The following is a 27,516-nucleotide window of genomic DNA, read 5'->3' on the forward strand; positions in this document are numbered from 1 at the left end:
TTTAATTAATTATGACTACCCTGTAAAATTTTTGAAAGGTCTATCTTGAAGCACGAATTGCCATTACCAGCCATGATTAGAATTAGACATCTTAGCCAGTAATCTTATATACCCTTAGGAGTAAGTCCCATTGAAATCAATACGATTTAGTTTTAGATTATAGATTCTTAGATTTACCGTAGATTGCAGATTTACTTAGCTTTAGATATTAGATTCCACCATATATTACATTTCTTAGTTTTCCAGGATATCTGTAACCACACTACATATTTATTAATGACATAAATGCTGTTAGCATAATGTTTACAGTTTAAAACAACTGCTACTACTGAACACAATCATCCACCAGGATTGAGATGACAGAAGGCAAGAACCTTATTTAACTGCTTTCATTGTGATCCCAATGAACATTTTATCCATCTCCCCCAAACTGCAATCAGCTGGAAGAAATATTTTCTCTCATGGCGAGATGTTGCCTCCAATATGGTAAAAAAATAACAATAGCAAAAGAGATGCCATTCTTAAGGCTTATGTACGTCATTTCCTCATAGCCACTTATAGTGTCTTCTAGAGTCATCCAATCACTGCTTTGTCAAAATAGCAGTAATAAAAACAAGATTCATGTACGGTAACTCCAACAATGGCTGAATGTTCCTAAGAAGTTGGTTGAAGTCACCAGCAGGGAAATTACCACTATTGTATATGCATACTTTGTTTATTCAATGATTTATTAGCCTTCTAGTATCCTCCTGATGTCCTTTGGGCCATTAAAACCACAAACTGCTAGCAAGGGAGCCAACGTATCTGTGCTGTGTTCCTTCACATCTCAACAGCACTAGCTAGGGGCAGCGTTGCTTCCTTTACTGCTATGAATCAGCCTGAGTTTGTAAAGTGGGATTCAGACAACAGGTTATGATAGGAACGAAGGATAAAGACCACTGTGAGGTCTTTGATGTTCCCTGAGGTTGGAGGTTTTCTTGCAGATGTTTCATTACTAAACCAGGTAACATTATCAGTGATAGGATAGGAAATACTGGAATGCATATCTGATCGAAATGTATGGAAATAATAGCAGTAGCAGCGTGTAGATACTTTTGAGGGCAGACGAAGACAAGGAGGTGGATTGTAATCCATGACAGTCTATGACATATTAAATTTGTTAGCCTTTCAAATGCACAAAGCTCCGGTAAGGCTTTGCTGGGATTATTTATTTATTTGCATCCTTCATTATTATTTTTTTACAAATAACTCAAGATGGCAGAAACATCTACACAACACAACAATCCTGCAAGGTGAATTGGGCCGAGAGAGACTGACTGGCCCAAAATGACTTAGCTGGCTTTCATGGCTATGATGGGACTAGAATAGGGCTTTTCAACCTTTTCACCCATTGTACCACTTAGGATATGGCAACATCCGAGTACCATCAAATGTCAAAAACGTGATGACTAAAAAAAAATATTGAAAAAAGTAATGAAGTACAGGTAGTCCTTGACTTACAACAGTTTGCTTAGTGACTGTTCGAAGTTACAATGGCACTGAAAAAAGTGCCTCCCAAGTCACAGACGAGGAAGACACCTGCCTGCCCACCTGGAGGCGCTCTTCCTCCTGTCCGAGGTTTTCATTGTTGTGAGCATTTCTGTTGAGGATTGGCAGCGGGGGTGGGGTGGGTGGGGATGTTTGGTTTTTATTCCCCCCGTCTGCTGGGTGATTGCAGCACATTTTGGTCACTTCACATGACCCTGGGACACTGTGACCGTCATAAATATGAATCAGTTGCCAAGCATCTGAATGTAAATCACAAGACCCTGGAGATGCTGCAACATTCCAGCTGATCGGCGCTTCTGGGCTCAGCAGAAGCACTGGGATCAGCGCCGAGCTCCAGCTGGAGCCTGGCACTGATCCTGGTGCTTCCACTGAGCCCTGACAGCCCTGCAGCTCCAGCCCTCTCTCGCTCAGGCTTGTGTGGTGCTGTCACTGGTTCACCTCATTCCCCTCCCCTGCTACCACTTTTCTAGGATGGTCGTGTACCACCTGTCAGGTGCCAATGTACCACAGGTGGTACCCGTACCACCAGTTGAAAAGCCCTGGACTAGAACTCACGGTCTCCCAGTTTCTGGCCTGGACCACTCTGGCTGAGGTAGGGATTAAGAACACAACTCTCCAAGAAGACTGGCAAACTGGGAAGAAATGGGAAGAGGGACATAGACAAGTGATGGACTAGAGTTGGGGGTCTCAGGATGCCCAACATGCCTTGTTCCCCAGATGCCTCACAGGGGGGGAGCGAAGCCACATTCTTAATTTCTTCCCCACTCTCTTCCCAGGAGTTGGCACCATCTGGTACATCTCCAGCTTCTGACTATTTTTACCCTGTTTGTTCTGTGCAGAGCTTAGTCATCGCCTACAGCAGCTGGACTCAAACCCCCAACTTCTCACCAGGCAGAAAAAGCCAAAGCCCATCCCCAGCCCTGCCTGATCCATTTGCATTGATTTGCCTAGGAAAAACAGAGTTCCGATAACACAGAGATGCTGGAGGGACATTTTCATATCCAGAGAAGAAAAAGGGAAACAACCCAATTGGTCCAGAGGAGAAGAGCAGAGAGAGAAGGAGATAATGCAGAAGAGTGTGATCTAGCGCAGAGATCCCCAACCTTTTGGGCACCAGGGACCGGCTCTGTGGAGAGAGGTTTTTCCACGGATCGGAGGGGGACGTGGTTTTGTGTGCTGCCTGAATCTCGCGGATGGGGCTTTGCTTGTTTGTGCGGACTGGTTGCTGGCATGCCACGGCCCAGTTGCTGGTATGTCACGACCCAGTACTGGTCCACAGACCAGGAGTTGGGGACCCCTAATCTAGTGGCTAAAGCAGGATAAGAGAAAGGAGGAGAGTTCCTAGTTTTAGGATTCCTTAGAAATTCCATGAAAGTTGGACACGTGTACGCCCTTCCTGATTATACCTGAAACCTAACAACAAATGCTTCAAACAACTTGTTGAAATTGCAGTCAACATTAAAAAGATCCCAAAAGCCATGACACAAGGAAGACACAGAAGATTTGCATGTTAGGAATGGAAGATAACAAACGTTCAGGTATAAGCAAAACAAATTTGTTATATTTGTTAGATTGAAAGAGTACTGAAAACCATCACTAAAGTAGCAGACATAGAGAGTTAATCACAGAAATGTGCTGTTGCCATAATCAGAATATCTCATTTGCATAGACACACTTTTTACTGTGCAAGGACCAGGAGTCCAGTCCTCACGGAGAACTTTATATAGAATTCCCTACCTCCAACAAAACTCTTTTTTCTGGTGAACCACCACCATCCCCCCCCCCAAAAATAAAAAGATCTCAAGGACGAAGGAAGGTTTTACAATCTTTTCTCCTAACCAGATAAAATTACAGGGGAAAATGTTTGAGAAGACAAGGCCTGGAAGGAAAAAATGCTGGCCTTCTTCTTCTAACTTATGGAAGATGGGCGGCATATACATTTCATTTATTGTTCTGGCTTATAGCGAGGTAGGCAGTATGTAAATTTAATAAATGAATAAATAAATAAAATAAATTGAAATTCTTGAGCACCAACAAGTTGCCCAGGGCCATTTAATATATCCACAAGTGGCACTAGATTGCTTTCAGGACTAGATTGCTGAAGAGCGGAAGAAATCTTTCGAAGCATGAATATTAAGTGTGGGAAAGTGTAACATGGATTGTATTTACATATGTCTATGACTAAAAAGTGTAGAACAGACATGTCAAACACAAGGCCCGGGGGCCAGATCCGGCCCGCGAAGTGGTTTCATGCGGCCCACGAAGCCATCCTGGAAACAGTGAGGGAACGGCCCCCACTGCCTTGGCCCTGGCCCAGAGACCCTCCTCCTGCCAGAGACCCTCAGATCTGTCCCACTCCTGCCCAGGCCCCCATAGGCACCCTTGATGCGAACGATGTAGAGCTGGCCATGCCCACCCAGTAGGCCATACGCACTCTAGCCATGCCCACCCAGGCCATACCCACCCAGGCCCCTGAGGGCAACCGCAATGCTGATGCGGCCCTCAATGAAATTGAGTTTGACACCCCTGGTGTAGAAGAATGATTTAAAATAGGACTAAAACAAGAATCCACCAAAACAGAAATTGATTGAATCAGAACGTCCCATTTTGAGAATCGTTACAGTCAATTGGTAAAATCAAAATCTTTGTGTTACAAAAAGGAAAAGAATCTGCCAGGCAAGCTCAAAGTGTTTGGGTTTTTTTAGCATTTTACTTCCCATTCAATTTTGAGTAACCAATTATTTCTAAAGACTGCTTCCTGCAAAATATTTTGAAATAGAATATTATCTGTACGTTTTGACTATTGTTTCTAAAATAGCCTTGAGACACTTGTGAAGTGGAAAGATCCATTCAAGCTGCCACCCTTAAAGCAATAGTCAGAACCTTGCATGTACAACAAAATACTCCATTTTCAAAACAGAGAACTTGAAGAGAGTTTTGTTTTAAATGACATATTTTCAGCTAATTGTCTAAACATTGAGAGGCGCAGCTGGCTTCAGCGTTTAAAATTCAGTAGTAACAAATGCATCGAAGTCCCAATAAATTCCATTCCAAAAAACTTGCATCTCTGTGGCTCAAGGCGAGATTTGTCAGACCTAAAGAGTCCACCCACCCTCTCTCCAAAAACAGCTCACTGTTCCTCTCTTAAAAAAACAACAACCCTGGGTTCACCTCACTCTCTTTCTCTTTTGCCCAATCAATACAGATGTTATCGGGATGTTTGTCAAGATCTCAGCCTTTCCTTCTCCTTCACATCAAAGGGAGGACTGGTGTCCAAACCTGTAGGGAAGACGGTCTTTCAACTCACAAGAGAAATAGTGTATAGGTACCAAGGCAATGTGACACCAGGGAAATATCCCGTAACTAGTGGTGATGCACAGTGCAACTGAACTGTTTTCAGAAATACACATGTGAAGCTGGGACTGCTAAAACTTCCTCCAAAAAATAAAATAAAATCAGTCCTACAACTACAGGCCAAAATTCTACAGACTTGAAATAGCGAACGTGTGCCAGCTGGGAACTGTAGTGCTCTGTATGGAGTGCCTGCGAAGAATGCCCCTACATTTTCATCATCAGAACTACAACACCCAGGATTCTTCAGGGAGAACACTGATGGGTCCACTGGTAGAGGTAGAGTAGATAGCAACTCTTGAAGACAATTATCCATGAAATGGAAGTGTCCTCAGGGACTGGGGTGATTTTCAGGTAAAGCTGATGTTCTTGCTTCATTGGTTTGCAGTTTCAAATGAGGTAGGCAAAGGCCTCAGCCTCTTAGAGTGAGTGAGATCAGGATTAAATAGCTCCTTTACTTAAGGAGTCAGACGGCACAATTGATATGGAAGATACTGAATTAGAATCTGATGGCTGAACAGTTGGGGGGGGGGAAAGAAAAACCTTTGATTCCAGCATCCTCATCTTAACAGCTTCTCCTCCGATAGCAAACTACTGTAAGGGATTATCTTCACATTCTGCTTACCACGACACAACTCTTTATTAACCTTTTGGAAGGAACATGTCCTCCTGACATCACCATTTCATTCCCCAGCTCACAGCTGAGACAGCCCAAGGTAATTTTTAATGTTCTAGTTTGGCAGCTGTGGTTTCTCTCTTCTCCCAACACAAAACTTCCCATCAGGTCAATCCAGGGTGCCTTGGAAAGCAATCTGCATAACTCCCACTGACCCAGCATGTCTGCTGTATAAATGCTTCTGCCCTTCCAGTTATTGGGGGCACTCTGCTTCTCTATTCATTTGGTTTTGGCTGATCTACAGAATACAGAATGACAGAGTTGGAAGGGACCTTGGAGGTCTTGTAGTCCAGGGCTTTTCAACCTTTTCACCCATTGTATCACTTTTAGGACATGACAATATTCGAGTATCACCAGTCGCCTAGCAAGGTGCCAAAAGCTTGATGTCTAAAAAAAGGGGGGGGGGAAATTTGGGGCTTTACTGGTTAGATTCATTTGTTGTTATGAAAATGGCTAGTTTATAATATTATGGAAAAGTAAAAAGTTGAGGTTCAATGTTAATGCTTCCTTCTACTGCAGCAGAGGAAGTCAGAAGTCAATGCCTTTTCTTTTTCCCTTCTCCCCCTCACTTTCCCCTTTTCTCTCACCCTTCACTTGCAAAAGCCCCTCACTCACTCTCTTACTCACTCACACTTTGCTAGCAAAAGCTCCTCACTTGCTCTTTCACTCACTCACACTTTGCTCGCAATAGCCTCTTGCTCTCTTATTTACTCACTCACACTTTGCTAGCAAAAGCCTCTCTCTCTCTCTCTCACTCAGTCTCACTCTTTACTCACAAAAGCCCCTTGCTCTCTCACTCACTCACACTTTGCTGGCAAAACTCCCTCCCGCTCTCTCTCTCACTCAACCTTCCCTTGCAAAGGCTGCTCTCTCCTCACCACTTCCCTAACAAAACCCTCTTGTCTTCTCTCTCTTTCTCCATGTGTTTTTCCCTCTCTCCCTCTCCTGCCAAAATCTGCTCCTTTTATAGATTCTCCTCTCCCTGCCCTCCTCCTCCTCCTCCTCCTCCTCCTCCTCCTCCTCCTTCTTTTCTCTTCCAGGTGCGCCAGAAGCTCCAATCAGCATGGAGCCACAGACGCAGATCCTGGGGCTTCTGCTGAGCCCTGCAGCTCTAGCTGGTCTCCTCCAGGCCTGTGCAGCACCACGTTAGCTTGTTTCCTCCCCTGCTACACTTGGATAGGGGTTGTGTACCACCTGCCAGGTGCTACGCATGCCACTGGTTGAAAAGTCCTGTTCTAGTCTAACCCCCTGCTCAAGCAGGAGACCCATAACATGACAGTGGTGAGGCCCCACAACCTCTGGAGGCAAGCCATTCTAATGGCTAATTGTTCTCACTGTCAAGAAAGTTCTAGGTTGTGTCAGTGAAAACCTTCAAAATAGTGGGCTGTGTTGACAGAAGTCCTTGACTTTCCATACATCAAAAGGGGTGGGCTTTGACTGGAGTGTTGCACTGGCCATTCTGCAGATCTTGAGCATTCTGCTGATGCCTCTGCTTGCAACTCTAATAGTCAACCTTTGTAAGATGGATGGTGCAGTGGAGTAGTGGAAGCCTCGCTCTGGTAGAGCTCAAAGGAGATGGCTCCCCACAGCTGCCAGCCTCTGAATTTGTCAGTCTTCTGCTCTTCACCCTGAATACTGAACACCAAGAAAAGTGATAGCTCTGGTTATTTTGTGTGTGTGTGTGTGTGTGTGTGTGCATGTGTGTTGGAGAGATCATAAGATAATAATGGTCATTTACAGTCAAAAGACCTGAATACAAAGAATATAAAGAGTCCTAAAGAGGTATAATGGTTAGGGCGTTGAATTAACTAGGAGACCCAGGGTCGAGTTCACTTTCAGCCCACTGAACCTCACTGGGTATCTTTGGGGCAGTTGCTTCCTCACACCCAAGGAAGTGTTGTTGGGCTCTTGTGGAGAAAATAAAGAGGACGGGGTGTCATGTATGTTGCCTTGATCTCCTGGAGGAAAGATGGGATACACATCTAAAAAGTAAAATATAAACCACTAGTGGCACAGTGGATGAAGTGCAGCATTGCAGGCAAAAACTCTGCCTACAGCCTGGAGTTCAATCCTGACAGGGCTCAAAGTTGACTCAGCCTTCCATCCTTCCGAGGTAGGTAAAATGAGGACCCAGATTGTTGGGGGCAATTAAGCTGACTTTGTAATAATGCCGCTTGGGGGGTGTATGAAAGCCCTAATAAGCAGGCATATACATAGAATGAAGGCTACTGCTAAGCTTGTAAGCCGCCCTGAGTCTTCGGAGAAGGGTGGGATATAAATGGAATTTTAAAAAAAAATGCAATATGTCTACCTGGTAAACCAAGCAGAGAGTGCAGTAAAGCACTATGGGGCAGTATCTAAGCCTAAATGTTAAATGCTATTGCTTTAAAATTGGGAAAGCGTGACCCCATCCACAAATGTGGAATGGGGCAGGGGAAGGAGAGAAGGGGCTTTTTGTTTGACCAAAACCAAGTTGGGGGGAAAATTGGCATCAGGAAGGAGAAAGGGGGGAAAAAAAAGACCCAATATCAGTAGCACTTTCTCATTTTATATTTCAAATCAGTTCTTCCACTCACTCTGACCGATTTTGGTGGAGGAAGTCTCATTTGACATAACATTGATTGAGTAACCCAGATTCTGACATCACTGTATAAAATAAGGGTAGCCACTGAACATGACATTTTTTTTAAAAAATATTAATTTTATAAAAAGAGTTCTAATGCAGTAAACCTTAAGTCCCCGTATTGTCCAAGGAATTTGGTTCTCGGGAAGATTATTACTGTATAAAATTCTCTGCTCTCCCCCGAGTCCTGACAGACAATTCATGGGTACAATCTATATAGAAAAACTCCTACAAAATTGGGATATCTTTCAGTTTGTCTTTCTTAGAATAATTATCTCTCTATGTAAGTCATTTTAGGGGAAGAAAAAGCTGGCAAGGTGGCTTAAAAATAGCCACATGGTCCTAACATTCACAATGCAAGTGAAAGCATTTAGAAAGCAATTCAAAGTGCTTTAAAATGGAACTCTCTTGGGTAAAACATCTATTTGCTCTTTCTTTCAGTTTTCTATAGTAGTCTTATTTAGTAGAAGTGAATCTTGAGGTCTCAGAAATTGTGCGACTCAATTTATATCTGCAGCCCACATATAAGGAGAAATGCTTAATTTTTTCCCCCATAGGAATTTAAAGCAAAGGAAGTTTGGCAATTGCAGTGTATTGATGGTAAAAGTAGGTTTGTGACAAGTGGCCAAGTCTGCTTGGGAAGGACAAAACTGTTATTACAGGTCATCCTCGACTTACAACCATTCATTTAGCAACCATTTGAAACGATATCAGTGAAACAATAGCAATAGCACTTAGACTTCTACACCACTTCATGATGCTTCACAGCCCTCTCTGAGCAGTTTACAGATTGCCCCCAACAATCTGAGTTCTCATTTTACTGACTTTGGAAGGATGGAAGGCTGAGTCAACCTTGAGCCGATCAGGACTGAACTCCTGACAGCGGGCAGAGTTAGCCTGAAATATTACATTCTAACCACTGCGCCGCCATGGGGACTTACAACCTATCCTCTCGCCATCATTGCTGCTTCCCCATAGTCATGTGATCAACATTTGGGTGCTTGGTAGCTGGAATGTATTTAGGATGGTTGCAGTGTCTGAGGGTCAAGTGTTCACCAATTGTGATCTTCTCAGCTGGCTTCTGACATGCATAGTCAATGGAAGCTGCTGGATTTGCTTAATGACTGCATGACTCACTGAACAACTGTAGTGTTTTGCTTACCCATGGCAAAAATTAGTATAAAATTGGCACAACTCACTGAACAACTGCCTTGCTTAGCAATGAAAATTCTGTCCCAATTGTGGTCATAAGTTAAAGACTACCCTACAGCCTAATTTAATAATAAAGATGTGGAGACTCTGGAAAGAGTTCAGAAAAGAGCCACAAAGATGATTAGGGGGCTGCAGGCTATAACATACAAGAACGGTTAGAGGAATTGGGTATGTTCAGTCTAGTGAAAAGAAGGACTTAGGAGTTGATACGATAGCAGAGTTCCCCTATCTGAGGGGCTGCCACAAAGAAGAGGGAGTCAACCTATTCTCCAAAGAACCAGAAGGCAAGACAAGAAGCAATGGAGGGAAACTACCAGGGAGAGAAGCAACCTAGAGCTAAGGAGAAGCTTCCTAACCCTGAGAACAATTAACCAGTGGAATGACTTGCCTCCAGAAGTTGTAAATGCTTCACCACTGGAGGCTTTTAAGAAGAGATTGGACAGCCATTTGTCTCAAATGGTATAGGGCAGGGATGTCAAACTCAATTTCATTGACGGCCGCATCAGCATTGTGGTTGTCCTCAATGGGCCAGGTGGGTATGGCCAGGGTGGGCGTGGCTAGAGTGCGTATGGCTTACTGGGTGGGCATGGCCACCTCTACATCGTTCGCATCAAGGGTGCCTATGGGGGCCTGGGCAGGAGTGGGACAGATCTGAGGGTCTCTGGCAGAAGGAGGGTCTGTGGGCCAGGGCCAAGGCAGTGGGGGCCGTTCCCTCACTGTTTCCAGGATGGCTTCGCGGGCCACATGAAACCACTTTGTGGGCTGGATCCGGCCCCCGGGCCTTGTGTTTGACATGTCTGGTATAGGGTTTCCCACCTGAGCAGGGGGTTGGACTAGAAAGGTCCCTTCCAACTCTGTTATTCTGAAATTCTGAAATCTAAATTCTGAAATTTCCTCTTCTCCATTTCTCATTTGCATGATGTGGATTAAGGTTTAGGAATGACCTTCCCGATCATCTGAGGAAATGAAACATAGACAGAATAGCTTATGAACCTCCTAAAATATAGCCTCAAGTGGAGCTTCAAATAGAATTTAATTTGAACCGTAAGTTACCAACCCTCAGCCTTAAATCCATCATCCCAAGCTTTCCACGGGGCCCATTACTACACAATTCCAGCCTGACCGTTTAATGCAACTTGGCTGCATTATTTATCCAAAGATTACTCGTCTCATCATCATTAAAAATATAGAATCAAAATTTATTCCACTGTATGTCCCAAGAGGCTGTTGTGCTCCAGTTCCCAATAATCCAGACATGAATGGAGATGATGAGAATAAATTCCAGCAACACCCAGATAGCTATAAATTTCCCCTCTTTGATTCAAAGGTTCTGTTAGCTGGGGGCTCAGCCAATTTTATCTCACCATCAACACCGCAGGAGACATGAGACTTGCTCAAGGTTGCACAGTAGGTTTTTATATTAATTAGGAAAAATAACACGTTTTTCAAATGTTTTGGATTACTCGTCCTGTAATTGCTCATCATTGCGCAGGCTAGCTGGAAGTAGTTGCCAGCCTCTTTCTTAGTCAGCAAAGGGTTTTTCTCTCTCCCCCCCCCGTCTCATTCTGAAACCTTTGTTGGCTGGAAGATTTAACACCTCTAAGTTTCCCCAGAATGCATTTGCCTCCTTGATGATGTCATTATTGGCTAGGGGATGTGGCCTCCAGATCCCAATTGCCTACCAGCTAGTTATATTCTCATCCAAACGTCTACTTTTGGAAGGATCTGCCAGCTTTCTGAGCAAACATTCCTGATCTCAAAATATGTACTACAGCAACTCACGTCTCTCCAAAATCCTGGATATCTCACCTCACATAGAAAATTCTCATTCTAAAGAACTCGAAAGCATGTATTCTTCACTCTATTGTCTAGTTCAGGGGTAGGCAACCTTGGCTCTTTTATGACTCCTGGACTTCAACTCCCAGAATTCCTGAGCCAGCCATGCTGAGGAGAAAGGGAGAGGTTTCTATACTGAGCCATGCTGGCTCAGGAATTCTGGGAGTTGAAGTCCACGAGTCATAAAAGAGCCAAGGTTGCCTACCCCTGGTCTAGTTAGTTCAATAAAAGATGTTGCTCAGCTGTTGCAAAACCACCTTTAGTGAAGGCTATAGGACTCCCTCAAAAATGTGTCTTTTTCAGCGGTCGTCCTGTGTCATCACTATCCTTAATGGCCTTCCGTTCAACATGGCAGCTTCATTAGGAGCCAAAGAGATTTCCCAGCAATTTATCACTGGGTACATCTATCTTCCAGTCTCGTCAAACAAGACACAAGTTAAAAACTTTTCTCCCCCAAAACTCAGTGACAAGAAGAGCAGGAGAAAGCAGGATTCTAAAAATAGATTTTGCCAGGCATTCATTTCAAGCTGGTTTCTGCCAGTTCAGCAATTTTGTAAATCACAGGAAAGTTCTAGGCATTTTGAGACTGTCAGAGAAATCAGACTGTTCCAAGGGGTTTTTTTTAACGGATTGCACAGAATTCCTTCCTAAAGGATCCAGCCTTTTGTCAGAACATGCAGTCAAGTCCTTTCTGCTGGAAGACCATCCATGCATTTCCACTTTTCTGGCTTTTGGTTCCAGGTACTACGGCCCATTCCTAAAACATCAAAACAAAAGCTGAAACCCATACTTGCAGCCCCAACTGTGTAATGAGGACTTGTGCTTTGTGTATTATATTTCAGATATCCAGTCCAGTTATTTTCATTTTCTTTCTGCAATAACACACCGCTTAGCCTCCAAAACACACCAAGTAGAATGTTTTTAAAGGGCAGGGAGATGCCAGAGCCAGCTTTTAGACCAATTACCCGTAGGTGGAACTTAAAATGTGTTAGTGAAAGGCTGATTTTTAAAAAATCAATCTTTGTCCTTTGTCTACCGCAACCTTCTCATGCCATATACAGTTAGTTCTCGATTTATGACCACAGCTGAGCCCCAAATACCTGTTGCTGAGTGAGACAGTTATTAAGTGAATTTTGCCCCAGTTTACAAACTTTCTTGACGCAGTTTCTAAGCGAACTGCTGCAGTTGTTAAGTTAGTAACACAGTTGTTAAGTGAATCTAGCTTCCCCATTGACTCTGCTTGCCAGAAGTTCACAAAAGGTGATCACGTGACCCTGGAACACGGCAACCGTCATAAATGGGAACCAGTTGCCAAGCATCTGAATGTTGATCACAGCACCGTGGGGATGCTGCAATAATCAGGTGAAGAACAGTCATAAGTGACTTTTTTCAGTGCCATTTTAACTTCAAATGGTCACTAAATGAACTGTTGTAAGTTGAGGACTACCTATACATGTGCTAGAATAGCCCTTCCAATGGCCCTTCTCCTGTCTGCATTGCAGTCCTTTCAGCAGTCCCAAGGAGGTTCCACACCCATTTGCCCTCTGATTCAGGTGACTCTGAGGATACAGATACCGTATTTCCTTGAAAATAAGACCGGGTCTTATTTTTATTTTATTTTATTTTTTTGCCTCCAAAAGAGGCACCAAGTCTTATTTTCAGGGGGTGTCTTTTATACTCAACTCTGGCACCAACAGCCCTGCCCATCCGGCCCACTTCTTCTGACCGAAGGAGAAGCTTCATTCTGCAGCTGCATTCTGGTCTGCATTTTGCAGTCAGGCCTTTCTAGAAGGCCTATGCAGCCAAGTACCGAGCTATGGATTCAATCCATAGCTCGGTTCTCGGCTGCAGTGGCCTTCCAGAAAGGCCTGTGACTGAGAAATGCGAGCCTGGCTGCAGAAGAAGAAGAGGGCCAGCGAGGAGACACCTGGCTGCAAGTTGAGTGGGTGCGGGGCACGTGGGGCAGCTCCACCCCCCCACCCTAGCTTGATTTTTTAGGTGTGTGCCTCACCTCAAAACTAGGGCTTATTTTGGGGGTAGGGCTTACATTAGGCCCACCCCAAAATCAAGTTAGGGCATATTTTCAGGGTAGGCCTTACTTTCAGGGAAATGGGTAAATCCCCAAGTGGCCTCAATGACTCTCAGAGTGCTAACAACCAGATGACTGCGAAGAATATACAGTACATCCTTCCATTCCCCACCAGACAGTTGGGGAAGAAGCTTCTTGGATGAGGAGTGAAATATTTTCAAAGAAAAAAAACCACGAAACTCCAGTTGCCTTTTAGAAAAAAACACCACACTTTTAGGACAGCCCCTACCAAACCCCAACCAACATGACCCAGCAGCTGTTGCTGGGGAAATCTGGTCCACTGTATACATTGAGCAGCTGATTGAGGTGTCAATAGCAATTAATTTTTCTGACCCTCAGTTGCCTTATTTTTCTTGCCGATTCTTTTTATATGGTTCTGCTGGGACCTGTTCTGCACGGTAGAAATCTTTCCCTCCTTTTGTGGAGGGTTTGGTTTTTTTTTTGCATCAAATTGGCACTGGGTAGAGAAAAGCCATTCCATCTGCTTTGCAACAGAAGTTCTAACGTTACAAAAGACTGCTGCAGGCAGCTACCTATAATTACCTACATGCTTAAGGCTGAAATGGTAATCAGCGCATCAGATGAGGAAATAGTCTATAAATAGCTGTTCCTAGGCCATATCATGTACCCAAAGATCTTGCACTACACTCACAGGTTGCTTTGGTTCACTGACAGGGTTGCTGTTGGTTTGTAATGTGCTCCCAAAGCTGAAATTGTGCCAAGAAAAACCTGCAGTTTGCAACCTATGCGACCTACACGGATTAAGTGAAAGAACAGCCACAAAAAGATGCTTGCTCCCGATATGGTGTTCCTCTTCTACCTATGAAAGGAAGGGGACAAGGAGGATGGAAATTCTACCTCCAGACTACAGCCAGTTTGGTTGGCTGGCTCAGGAATTCTGGGAGTTGAAGTCCACGAGTCATAAAAGAGCCAAGGTTGCCTACCCCTGGTCTAATGGTTAGGGCACCGGGCTAGAAGCCGTGGAACTGTGATTGGGTGGGTGACATGGGCCAATCATCCTCAACTCATCTCATAGGGTTGTTGTTATGGGGAAAATGGGAGGAGGAAGGAATGTTGGATAGGTTTGCTGCCTTGAGTTATTTATAAAAAGAATAAAAGTGGTGGCACTGTGTTTAGGATGCAGTATTGCAGGCTAGTTCTGCCATCTGCCAGCGGTTTGATCCTGACCGGCTCACAGTTGACTCAGCCTTCCATCCTTCCGAGGTTAGTAAAATAAGGACCCAGCTTGTTGGCGACAATCGGCTGACTCTGTAAACTGCTCAGAGAGGGCCGTAAACCGCTATGAAGCAGTGCATAAGTCTAAGTGCTATTGCTATTCCTATTAAAAATATTTTTTTTAAAAAAAATATCATTCCACCTCCTAGACAGTTTGGCAGGTGTTGCACTTTTCAAACTAAGTGGAAAGGAAGGAGGTCTATGCCCTAATATCACTGAACGCCTTTCCTGTGCTTGCAAGTAGCCTTTCAAATGAAAGGGCAACGCTCTAAGCCAGGAAATAGCCTTTGATTCAGGAGAAAGGATAATCTCCCCAAACCAAGTCAGCTCGCTATGGTCCTGCAGCTGCTGTTTTCAAACTCTCCCTTCCTTCCCTCCATCTTATGCCCTGTGAACCGCCCTGAGTCCCTTTGGGAGAAGGGCGGTATAGAAATCTCAATAAATTAAATTAAATTAAATCTCTGAGCAAGCTTCTTAATTGCACAACTGACCCTACAAGAAAGCCACTCCCCCAAAGAAAGTCTACTTTGAGCCAAACCGTCTTGAAGCCCCTGCTCCCCATCGCTTTGTTATACACCATTTTGAGCCATGATGCAGCTAGTTGAAATTAAAAGGCAATTAAGATATGGGGGGTGGGGTGGGGTAGGCAGAAGCCCCCGCTTTCTGCTGCCTGTTTAAACTGCACCACACAGCTCCTCACTACCCTCTAATTATACCCAGGGTGACAGCAGCTTTCAGGCTCTGCGTGCATCCGTTAGATTTGCTTGACTTGGTGCCTACGAGAGCTCTGAGACCTGCTCTGTAATTTGCCTGCTGCTGTTACTCACTATTAGCAGTGTGGGGTGGGGTGGGTATTTATAGAGCAGCCGATTGCTGGTGGGATCCTTGTGAAGTCATTTGATGAAATACGGGGGGGGGGGGAAAGAGGTAAAGGGGCAAAGGTGGTCACGCAGGCCTGCACCTTCCTGGGCAGTTCCCCAAGCCAATTAGCCAGCCAGGTAGGGGTGCTTGTGTGCCGTGAGTTTGCCAATCCTCGTTTTTACAAACCCAGGGACAGTATGCAAGGGTTTGGCTAGTCTAAAGAAAAGAAGAAATAGGGGAGACATGATAGCAGTGTTCCAGTATCTGAGAGGCTGCCACAAGGCAGAGGGAGCCAGGTTGTTCACCAAGGCACCAGAGGGATGGATGAGAAACAATGTTTGGAAACTGATTAAAGAGAAGCAACCTGGAGTTAAGGAGAAACTTCCTGACAGTGAGGACAATCAACCAGTGGAACAGCTTACCCCCAGAATTCGTGGGTGCTCCATCACTGGAGATTTTAAAGAAGAGACTAGCTATTCACCTGTCTGAGATGGTATAGGTTCTCCTGCTGGATCAAGGGGCTGGACTAGAAGACCTCCAAGGTCCCTTCCAACTCTGCTATTCTATTCTATTCTATTCTATTCTATTCTATTCTATTCTATTCTATTCTATTCTATTCTATTCTAGTCTAGTCTAGTCTAGTCTAGTCTAGTCTAGTCTAGTCTAGTCTAGTCTATCCCATCCCATCCCATCCCATCCCATCCCATCCCATCCCATCCCATCCCATCCCATCCCATCCCATCCCATCCCATCCCATTCTATTCTATTCTATTCTATTCTATTCTATTCTATTCTATTCTATTCTATTCTATTCTATTCTATTCTATTCTATTCTATTCTATTCTATTCTATTCTATTCTATTCTATTCTATTCTATTCTATTCTATTCTATTCTAAAAATGGCATGAGGAAATGAGTGACCTTGTAGTCTTGGAGACTCAAAGACATGGCTGCATGCAAAGCTGAGAGTTCTATCTAGATTCTGTTATGCTACTGTCCTCCTAACCCTTATTATAACAGAGAAGTCTCATCTTTCTCTGCTGCTTCTCTTTGGCTCTCAGTCTCCACAGATCTGATCTTTGTTGGCTGGTTCTCATCTAGTACCCTGCTCATTCACAGCATGGGTTTTGCAGCCAACATTTACTCTCAACTGCCTCCCAAGCAAGGGAATTTTTTTATACAGACTCCTAGATATCAGTCCTCAAACTGAAATGGAGTTATTTGGCAAAAAATAGATCTTTAAGTTGGCTGGGCTAAGAGCAAAACTATTCTTCAGTTTGAAAAATAGCTATCAGTTAGGTTGATCCAATTCTCAAGAAGGGACTATTCTACAGCCAGATTTGAGTTGCTGAATTCCATGGCCAAATATTGGTGTTTCCATCACTTGCCATGTCATGAGAAGACATGTACACAACACATTGCTCATGTTTTGTTTGACTGTCAATGATATGCCCCTCTTGGGCTTAGATACTTAACACCCTTATTTGAAAGAACTGCCCACTGGGACCTGAACTGCAAATTGTCTTATTTCCTCCTAGGAAATAATCTATGCATTGTGAGCAGAACTGCTAAGTTTATAGTTAAATCAGTTGAGCTAAGAACCTGTTATATCAAACAGATCAGGGTATCCTGTAAAGATGATGTATTTACCTGAATGTTGATTCTTTGTATTCACCACATATGTATTTTATTATTATATTATCTTTTATCTATTTTACTCATGAATTAGAACCTGTATTTTTTTTAGTTTTATATTTTTGATATGGTCGTAAGCCTAATCAGTTGACAAACTAAACTATTAGTAGACTGCCTCATTTGTCATGCCTCAGATTAAGCTTTGATATTTTCTCCACCCTGTCACTACTCTACGCTCCATGCTATTTTATAATCACACCTGCACAGATGAATACATCAACATTGTTTGCATCATGTAGTATAAAACTGGTGCAGAGGATTGTTAAAACATCAGCTGGAGATTTTGATTCTGCGTTCACAGCTATTCAACTGGAATATAAAATCTATTAGCCCCCAACAGTCATACATTACACGTCTATTGCAGAAACAGAAGGATGGAAACTACTCGTTTTGAAGAGAAGCTTCTAATTGTTATGACTGCAGGAAAGAAACATGTTGTATAAGAGATACTTTTAGAGCAGCCATGGCACACACATCTTACAAGTTTTAAGTACAACCAGTTATACTGCACAGATTCACCAAAGAGGGAGTACAGAGGAAAACCGAAAGAATGTAAGCCATCGCAGGGAAATGGTTTTAGAGAGCCAGTTTCGTGTAGGGCAGCGCGTTTTAACTTTGGCTGGCTGGGGAATTCTGGGAGTTTTAGTCCCCATGTCTTAAAGTTGTTAAGATTGGGAAACACTGGTATAAGGGTTCAGGTATTGGACAAGAACGAAGGACAGCCAAGCTCAAGCTCCCAATAAATCAAAGTTCACTTTGGACATCACAGTGTTCTTATTCAGAGGACAGTCAGAAAAAGTATTAAGTACACCCATGTATGTTTCTGGAGAAAAGTGGGATGCAAATTTAACAAAAACATTTTAAAAAGTAATGCCTGTGTAAGAAAGTCTAATGCTATGCACCTGTCAATTTACACCAGGGGTGTCAAACTCAATTTCATTGAGGGCCGCAACAGCATTGCGGTTGTCCTCAAGGGGCCGGGTGGGTGTGGCCTGGGTGGGCGTGGCCTACTGGGTGGGCGTGGCTAGAGTGCGTATGGCCTGCTGGGTGGGCATGGCCAGCTCTACCTCATTCGCATCAAGGGTGCCTATGGGGGCCTGGGCAAGAGTGGGACAGATCTGAGGGTCTCTGGCAGATGGAGGGTCTCTGGGCCAGGGCCAAGGCAGTGGGGGCCGTTCCATCACTGTTTCCAGGATGGCTTCGCGGGCCGCATGAAACCACTTCGCGGGCCGGATCCGGTCCCCGGGCCTTGTATTTGACATGTCTGATTTACACCATCATTATGTGCTACCTGGAATTTCTTTAAAATATGGTGAGAGTGTGATGGTAGTTAATTGCCAACATTCTATCGGTCAGTTTCCATTCAGGACATCCTTTCCCACCTTAATTGTTGTGTGTTTTTTTTAAGTAGCCTGATGAAGAAGGAAGAAGCCACCATATCTGCTGTTACAAGAACATTTCAAAGGGCGCAGTAAGAAGGAGCAGGATAAACCCATTTAATTAAGTCCAGTAGGCCTTAATTGAAGTCCACTGAAGCCTAGTGCTTCAGGCTTTAAAAAGAAGAGTAACTCATTGTGTTTGTGTTGCTGGCATGTGCAGCTACGGTATTTGCTGCTGAACTGGCAGCGAGTGTTTTCTCACACGTTTTTTTTTTTCAGACATAGTACTTTTTGCCAAACGCTCCAGAGTCTAGAAAGCAGAGTCCATCTCATATGAGTGCACTTTACGTGGTTGTGCTTTAGGCAGGATCCCACGTAGACTTAGCATAATGGATAAGGCAGGGCTAGGCAACTTGGAAGGGAAAGGAAAAGCATTCCTTTGGAGCCCTTCCCCCCCAAAAAAAATAATTAAATCAGGGAGTAAGCACACACCCGTAAAACGAGAAGAGCTAAGACTCAGTTTCTGTGAAGATGCATAAGAACAAAAATCTTCATTGAAGACTTTTTTCAAAGAATTGCTTCCCACAGTACTGGTGCAATATATTTATCAATAAAAGGGAAGAAAAACATTGCCAAGAAAAGTAGATACTATTTTTTCTGGGTACACCCGGCCCACCATAAGCAATGTCAAATCTGGTAAGTATCTTTGGTTCATTCATGGGGAAAACGAGAAAGCTGAATCAGTGTCCTTAACTCCCAGGGTAAGAGTCTTCAGAGTAAACTTGATCTGCTATTTAATTGATTATATTTAAATATTATATTATGTCATCTGTCTTTTAATGAATTTAACTGAATGCATTGTACTATTTTATACAACTTTTGTACTATTTTCTTGGCAAAGTCAATGCCACTGTCTTTTTTCATATAGTAAAGAGGCAAGAATACTTGCAGTTAACACACAAAGGCTCAGTATTTTTGTTAAAAGACTATCTTTAACATCTTTGTTTTCCACTCCACATTGTAGCAAAGACTGTTCCTAAAATAGTTTTAAAAATAAACCAGCATGGCCTTAAATGTCAGCTCCAGTAGTTAAAATTTCCTTTCATAACTAAAATTGGCTTCTACCAATTTAGCCAGCTTTTCTTTTGTTTGATTATTGTGCTGTCTTAACTGGTTTAACCTTAATAATAATTTCTTTATAAAACTTAAGATTCTAATGCCATATTTTGAATTGTACTTGGGAAATATAGAGTGGTGAAAATAGGTTTTTTCTTTCTTTCATAAGTGCTAAAGACTTGCTAGTAGCTAAAATAAGTACATATTCTAGTCCCGTGGTGGCAAACCTATGGCACACATGCCACAGGTAGCACACAGAGCCCTCTCTGTGGGCATGTGCGCCATTGCCCAGTCTTAGGCCTTCAGCTGGGTTTTATAAAACCTTTTCACTTTAAGCCTCCACTGCCATGTGCAAAAAAAAAGGTTCAATCAATCAATCAATCAATTTCAACTTCTCTTGGAAAAAAAAAGATCTCACAAAATTGGAATTGATTGATTGAACTTTTTAGTCCCACCCAGTCTGCCCTTACCACCGCAGTCACGCCCACCTAATGGGCCACACCCACCTAGTGGGCCACGTCCACCTGGCACCAGACAATACATAAGTTGGTTTTGGGTTGCAGTTTAGGCACTTGGTCTCTAAAACGTTCGCTATCACAGCTGTAGTCATTTGAATGCAAGTTCTAATATCTGTGTGGAGCTGTCCTGGGTCCTGAATGCACTATTTTAGTAAGGTAAGGTAGTGTTCCCTAAATTTAATTCTGGAAGAAAATGTCTTTTTTTTTTCTTCCAGACCTGGTTTTATTCTGTGAAGCAGCCCACATTTTATAGATATTCCATTTTAATTCCATACACAAACACACACCCTTGTGTATGCATGCATGTGTGTGTGTGTGTGTGTGTGTGTGTGTGTGTGTGTGTGTATACACAAGACTGCTTAATATACAAATCTACTTAGCTTTTGTCGGCTAACTGCCAATATCATCAGAGTGAAAACAGGAGTTCTGGGAGTTTGCTTATGTAGCTGGTTGTTTTTGCACCCTGCTCATTGAGCGGGTCACCGGTCTACCCACCCAAATTGACCGTAACGTTTCTAATCGTCCCGCATCCGTCCGCATGTTTGTGAATTTGAGAGTTGTTTTCTCGCTTATAGTCGCTTTCTTGGCACATGTGCAAACAGCCAAGGGCTGGCTCCCTGGCTGCTCTTGTTTCATGCCCCCCCTTTTTTTTGCTGAACTCGAAGGTCTTGTTCAGGATGCGCTGGGGATTCTTCCTATTTGCGGTCTGCAGTTGTTTCACATGTAACCACGCCATTTCGATCCTGCAAGGGGAGAACTTGTTGCACCTGTCATGAGTCGTAGTGCTGTTTCTCCCACCCCCTGAGTGCCTGATAAGCAGGCAATAGGTCTATGTGACCATTGATCGAATTTTCGTCAGACAACCAGGCCTCCTTGAGCAGTCGGTCACCCTTGGTGGCATCTTGGGCTATGGCCTCCGCATTTGCAAGATCAAACATATGATAACGGCTGGCCATATGTGCCCATACTTGTGAGAGTTGCTCTTGTCTTCTGATCACCAGCTCATGCTCGTGGATCCTGGTTTTGAGCCTTTTGCTTGTTTCCCCAACGTAATTGCATTGGCAATTATTACACTTAATTTTGTATATGTGAAACAACTGCGAACCTCAAGAAAGAAGAATCCCCAGTGCATCCTGAACATGACCCAGTGCATCCTGAACAAGACCTAACAAGGACAGGCATTCGGGTTCAGCAAAAAAAGGGGGGGTATGAAACAAGAGCAGCCAGGGAGCCAGCCCTTGGGTGTTCGTACATGTGCCAGGAGAGCAACTAAGAGCAAGAAAACAACTCTCAAATTCACAAACATGCAGAGGTTACGGTCTATTGGGGCAGGTAGACCAGTGACCCGCTCAATGAGCAGGGTTCAAAAACAACCGGCTACATAAGCAAACTCTCAGAACTCCTGTTTTCACTCTGATAATGTTGGCAGTTAGCCGATGAAAGCTAAGTAGATTTGTATATTAAACAGTCTTGTTTATATTTTATCCTGGTGTTCGATTCTTTTCTTTTCTAATATGTGCATACCCAGGATTTGCATTTTTAGTGTAATTAAGGATATATATATATATATATATATATATATATATATATATATACATATATATATGTGTGTGTGTGTGTGTGTGTGTGTGTGTGTGTGTGTGTGTGTGTGTGTGTGTAAATTACTAACAAAGAATTTAGGGAGGCTGATATGCATTTCGGACTCATTAGTCCTCATCAGTCAGTCATACCCTTCTGAGATTCGAACCTGGGCTGCTTGCACGTTAGGCAGTGTTTTTACTTCTTGAGTAACTTCTTAATTTACACAAATATATGAACTGTCTGGTGTGACTACAGCCTGTTCGATGGCCTTTGAGATAAGGCTGAAAACAGGAAATAAAGATTTGCCCCATGTTTGGGGCCTAGCAAGGTAATCTAAGAGTTAACATATCACACACACACACACACACACACACACACACACACACACACATATATACATATATATATATATACATATACAGTATATATATATATATATATATATATATATATATATATATATATATATATATATATATATATATATGTCAAATGCTTGTTAACTATTTTTAGATTACCTTGCTAGGCCCCAAACATGGGGCAAATCTTTATTTCCTGTGTCAGCCTATACTGAAGGCCATCGACAGGCAGTAGTCACACCGGTGACAGCTCATATTTGTGTAAATTTTTAAATTGCTAACAAAGAATTAAGGGAGACTCATATGCATTTCAAACTTATTAGTTTTCATCAGTCAGCCATACCCTTCTGAGATTCGAACTATATATATATATATATATATATATATATATATATATATATATATATATATATATATATATATATATATATATATATATATATGTTTTCTGAGGTTTTCGCGGGTGCCTGTATGTGGATCCTTGGTTTTTCGGGTTTTTCCCCGCGTAGAATTAAAGGTGTAGGCGCAACGTTTCGACGGAATCCCATCCGTCATCATCAGGCTTCTGCTTCCTACTTCTGGGAGAAGCATGTGGCTCTTGCTCTTTGTTCCTCTTTTTTTAAACTGCCAGAGGGGGTGTGTTCTGTGGAGGTGTGCTCTGATTGGGTAGGGGACACACTCCCACCCAATCAGAACACACTTGGTCCCCTACCCAATCAGAGCACACCTCCACAGAACACACCCCCTCTGGCAGTTTAAAAAAGAGGAACAAAGAGCAAGAGCCACATGCTTCTCCCAGAAGTAGGAAGCAGAAGCCTGATGATGACGGATGGGATTCCGTCGAAACGTTGCGCCTACACCTTTAATTCTACGCGGGGAAAAACCCGAAAAACCAAGGATCCATATATATATATATATATATATATATATATATATATATATATATAGTTTGTTCAAATTAGAAGAAAAAATGGTGGAAACTTAACCAAAGGTGATATATATAGGTAACCTCAGCTACACAAACAGCAAGCAACCTGACATCATTTCAGCAGCCCAAGAAAGTCTAATTTAAACATCTGCAACCTACACCCACATTGCATCTTCTGACGGTAACTAAATGAAGAACTCCTCTCTTGAATATCAGCCACTTTCCTTCTCCCTTTCCCCTTTGTTTTTCTTCTTGTCAAATGAAGAATTTTTGAAGAATAGAAAAGCTTGCACAGAATTGGTGCCTTTTAAGGATTTGGAATAATGGTTGATGAATTATTGTTAAAACTGAACTAGTAGCCATTAACATTGGCAGGGTTTGTTTTAGTTCTTGTCTTAATCTGTCACATGGAATCATGTGTACATATTCACACACACTGTATAGTGATATAAAGCTATTGAACATGAACACACTATATATAACAGCAAACATGGGATTCAAAGACCAACATATTTGCCTGAATTTCCCCATTTTTCAATATCTCCCATTTTCTGTAGTAGCAATCATGTCTAACTACTCTAGAGTTACATTCAGCATTCAGTGGTGATTTTGATGGTTGACAGACTGAGGAGGAAAGATATGATAGGAAAGCTTTGCTTTGCCTATGGTTTCCCCAAATTTTTTCCACCAGTAATGTTGGACTAAGGGACGCGGTGGCTCAGTGGGTTAGGATGCTGAGCTTGTCGATCAGATGGTCGGCAGTTTGGTGGGTCGAATCCCGAGTGCCATGTAACAGTGTGAGTGCCTGTTACTTGTCCCAGCTTCTGCCAACCTAGCAGTTCGAAAGCACGTAAAAATGCAAGTAGAAAAATAGGGACCACTATGGTGGGAAGGTAACAGCGTTCCGTGCGCCTTTGGCGTTTAGTCATGCTGGCCACATGACCACAGAGACGTCCTTGGACAAGCGCTGGCTCTTCAGCTTTGAAACGGAGATGAGCACTGGCCCCTAGAGTTGGAAACGACTAGCATGCATGTGCGGGGGAACTTTTACCTTTACCTTAATGTTGGACTGCAGCCCCAACAATTTCCAAACAGCATCCTCGTTGAAGAAAGCTGAACTAAGCTTTCATTCCATATATTCAAAACTGTGATATTATATAATGAGGGTGGGGAATAAATGAATAAATTCATATTTTTCTTCAAGTTGGGAATTAGTTGGTTCCCAAGTTTATAATTTTGGAACTGAATTGTATTTTTTTCATGTATCCCCAGATTTTGGTAATTTCTTTTAATTGTATCAGATTACTGCTTTTGTTTTTTAATCCCACCATTATTATTTTATAGATAACTCAAGACATTGAACATGCCTAATTTTCCTCCTCCTATTTTCCTTATAACAACCCTGTAAAATGAGTTGGGTTGAGAGAGAATGATTCCCTGAAAGTCACCCAACCAGCCTCAATGCCTAAGGTGGAACTAGAACTCACAGTCTCCTCGTTTCTAGCCTGATATCTTAACCACTAGACCAGGGGTAGGCAACCTTGGTTCTTTAATGACTCATGGACTTCAACTCCCAGAATTCCTTAGCCAGCATGGCTGGCTCAGGAATTCTGGGAGTGGAAGTCCACGAGTCATAAAAGAGCCAAGGTTGCCTACCCCTGCATTAGACCAAAGTTCCTGTCACAGTTTGACCCGGTTTTCACTTGTGCATGGTGTTCTAGGACCTTAGCATTCTCATTCTTCAGCTGTGATGTAAGACTTGAACAGAACCTAGAATGAGAATGCTAAGGTCCCACAATACCATACACAAGTGAAAAACCTAACCATAATCCAATACAATTTAAAGGATCATTAAAAATTGGGAAAACATGGTAAAATCCCATTAAGCAAGACCGCATAGCACAAAAAATTAAAATACAGAATGCTAAAAAAAAAATCAACAGATACAGAAATCAAAATTAAATAAATCTGGAGTGAGGAAGAAAATCTAGAATGTTTTCCTTTTGACCGCTTGGCATGATGTCAAACAAGATAACCACACGAATGTCCACTTCCCTAGGAAGAACTTTTTGAAACAGTGGCGCCTTCAGTGAAACAGGCTCTTCCACAGTAGTACAACTATAGCCTTGCCATGTTATTGCCAAGAAGGACATATGTATGAAGTTACCAGCAAACTGAGTTGAGGGAGTTGAAGGAGATTAGCTTTTTTTACATGTGTTGACTCTGAAATCAGTCCACTGTGATTTCTTCCATGATTGCTACTTATTATGGAGAAGTAGCTCTAATTTCAGATATGCTATCTTTCAGGGTCCCCACGAAACATTGAGATTTCTGTAAGCTTGGGAAATTGAGTAGGTTCAGAAGAAAGCTAGCACACATTTTATAGGGCATCCTATGGAATGGCTTTCAGGACTCTATAATCACAGCTTCTTGCATTTCCACCCTGATCCTCCATCACCTCATTCTCTTTAGCTACACCAAGAGAAGGTTTTGCTGATTCACTTGTGCAGTGGTGGATTGGATTACTTATTTTATTTCATCATAAAAATAATGGCAAGGAAGAGCAAGTAAGGTGGCAGGGCATGAGTTAGCTCTTCCTGGTGCTCCTTCCCATGGCAGTTATAAAAAGCGTGCTCATTGACTGATAGAGAGGAAAGCAGGATAATTGTGGAGCAGTGTGAAAATGCTGCTTAGAATCAGGAGAAAGGATCTAAGGATAGGCTTTGAATTGATACAAGATGTAGGAGAAGAAGGGACGCAGTGGCTCAGTGGGTTAGGACGCTGAGCTTGTCGATCAGAAGGTCGGCAGTTTGGTGGGTCGAATCCCGAGTGCCGCGTAACAGAGTGAGCGCCTGTTACTCATCCCAGCTTCTGCCAACCTAGCAGTTCGAAAGCATGTAAAAATGCAAGTAGAAAAATAGGGACCACTACGGTGGGAAGGTAACAGCATTCCGTGCACCTTTGGCGTCTAGTCATGCCGGCCACATGGCCATGGAGACGTCCTTGGACAAACGCTGGCTCTTCAGCTTTGAAATGGAGATGAGCACTGGCCCCTAGAGTCAGAAATGACTAGCACTCATGTGTGGGGGAACCTTTACCTTTACCTATAGGAGAAGAAGTGGAAGAACCTGGGGCTGGAGTTAAAAGAGGGAGTAGTCTAGAATCCCTACAGAGCCACAAGTGGACTAAGTCCAACCCCCTTGAATTCTGTTGACCCTTTTCTAACTCCATGTAGATGCTATTCTGTACCAGCCTACTACCGGCCCTGCAGATAAGGCAGGGACAACCCCTTTACAAGAAGGCAAGAGGCTGGAACTAAGCCTACCAAATTTATGGACACAAAAGCAAACAGAGCAAAAACAAGACACGAACCATGAAACAGGAGCTATTCAAACGGTTGCCTTCAACAAACCAGCCCTCCCACGCATTCCCCTTTTAAACAGTTCAGGGTGTGGCTTCTCTCTGCCTCCTTCCGAGGTGCCCCATTGCCTTCCTCTGTTTACTCCTGATTGACTGCCTCCTGCGTCGGGCGTCCTTGAACAGGGCCAGCTGTGGGTCATCTTCATCCACGCTGTCAGGCTCACACAGCTGGGTCTGCGTCGTAACCAGGTGGGAGGGGCCTGGCTGAGGGCTCTCATCAGCAAGCTCTCCAACACCCTCAGCAACCTCTCCAACACCCCCCTCCTCCTCCTCTGAATCGTCCGACCCAACTGCCGAACCCACAGGCTGACCCTGAATCACAACAGATGCTAACCGCTAGTTGAGGATATTCCTGTGCACAGACATTCGTAGTAATAAATCAGCTTAATTGGAAGACGTGTGGACCTGATCTTCTGTGCCTGACAATTGGTTACATATCATAAGCCATATGCTAACTGATTGACCCTGCAAGTCATTGGAGGGAACAACTGTCCATGCTCTTCCAGGAATACTCACTTCACAACCCTACTTTTAGAAGAAAAGAAGCTGCTTTTCTGTGTAACATTGAGTATTGGTGAAACCAAATGGAATACGTTCTTTCTTTTGAAATATCCAACAGGTGCCAACTGATGGCATGAGAATACTCAAGCAGGTTAACTGTACCAGGCATATCAGGAGTGCAGGCAAAACAGGTTACTTACTGTCTGTGGCATTAGCTCACCCAACAAAAGGAAAAGGCTATCTTGGAACCCAATATGAGCACGACCAGAGCACGGGAAAGGATGGGAACAAACCCCATAGCTCTCGGCCTTACCTTAATAGAAGATCAGGTAGCAAACCTGCCTGCAAATTTTACCATGTCAGATAGTGGATGGAGATTCACAGCACTTACTACTTTTCTATGTTAAAAAAATAAATACTGTAACACCTGGATGTAGAAAACCCATGTTTTACATTAGCCTTGTCTCCGATCTAAGAGTTTCCGACTTGCCAGAACTTGAAAAAAATATTTGTTTATGGGAAATGATGGAGCTGTGTAAGCTTCCCACATGCAGCCTAAAATAGCTCAGATTGCAAGCCCCTCGTCT

At 43.2% G+C, this 27,516-nt stretch overlaps 1 protein-coding gene across 1 annotated transcript in view; it reads right to left on the reverse strand.

The window, feature by feature from the left end:
• Window positions 1-27,516, reverse strand: part of KCNH3 (potassium voltage-gated channel subfamily H member 3) — an 85,257-nt gene that overhangs the window by 32,660 nt on the left and 25,081 nt on the right. The window lies entirely within an intron of this gene.

The sequence above is a fragment of the Vipera ursinii genome (genome assembly GCF_947247035.1).
Source record: "Vipera ursinii genome assembly, chromosome: 2".
Lineage (NCBI taxonomy): Eukaryota > Metazoa > Chordata > Lepidosauria > Squamata > Viperidae > Vipera > Vipera ursinii.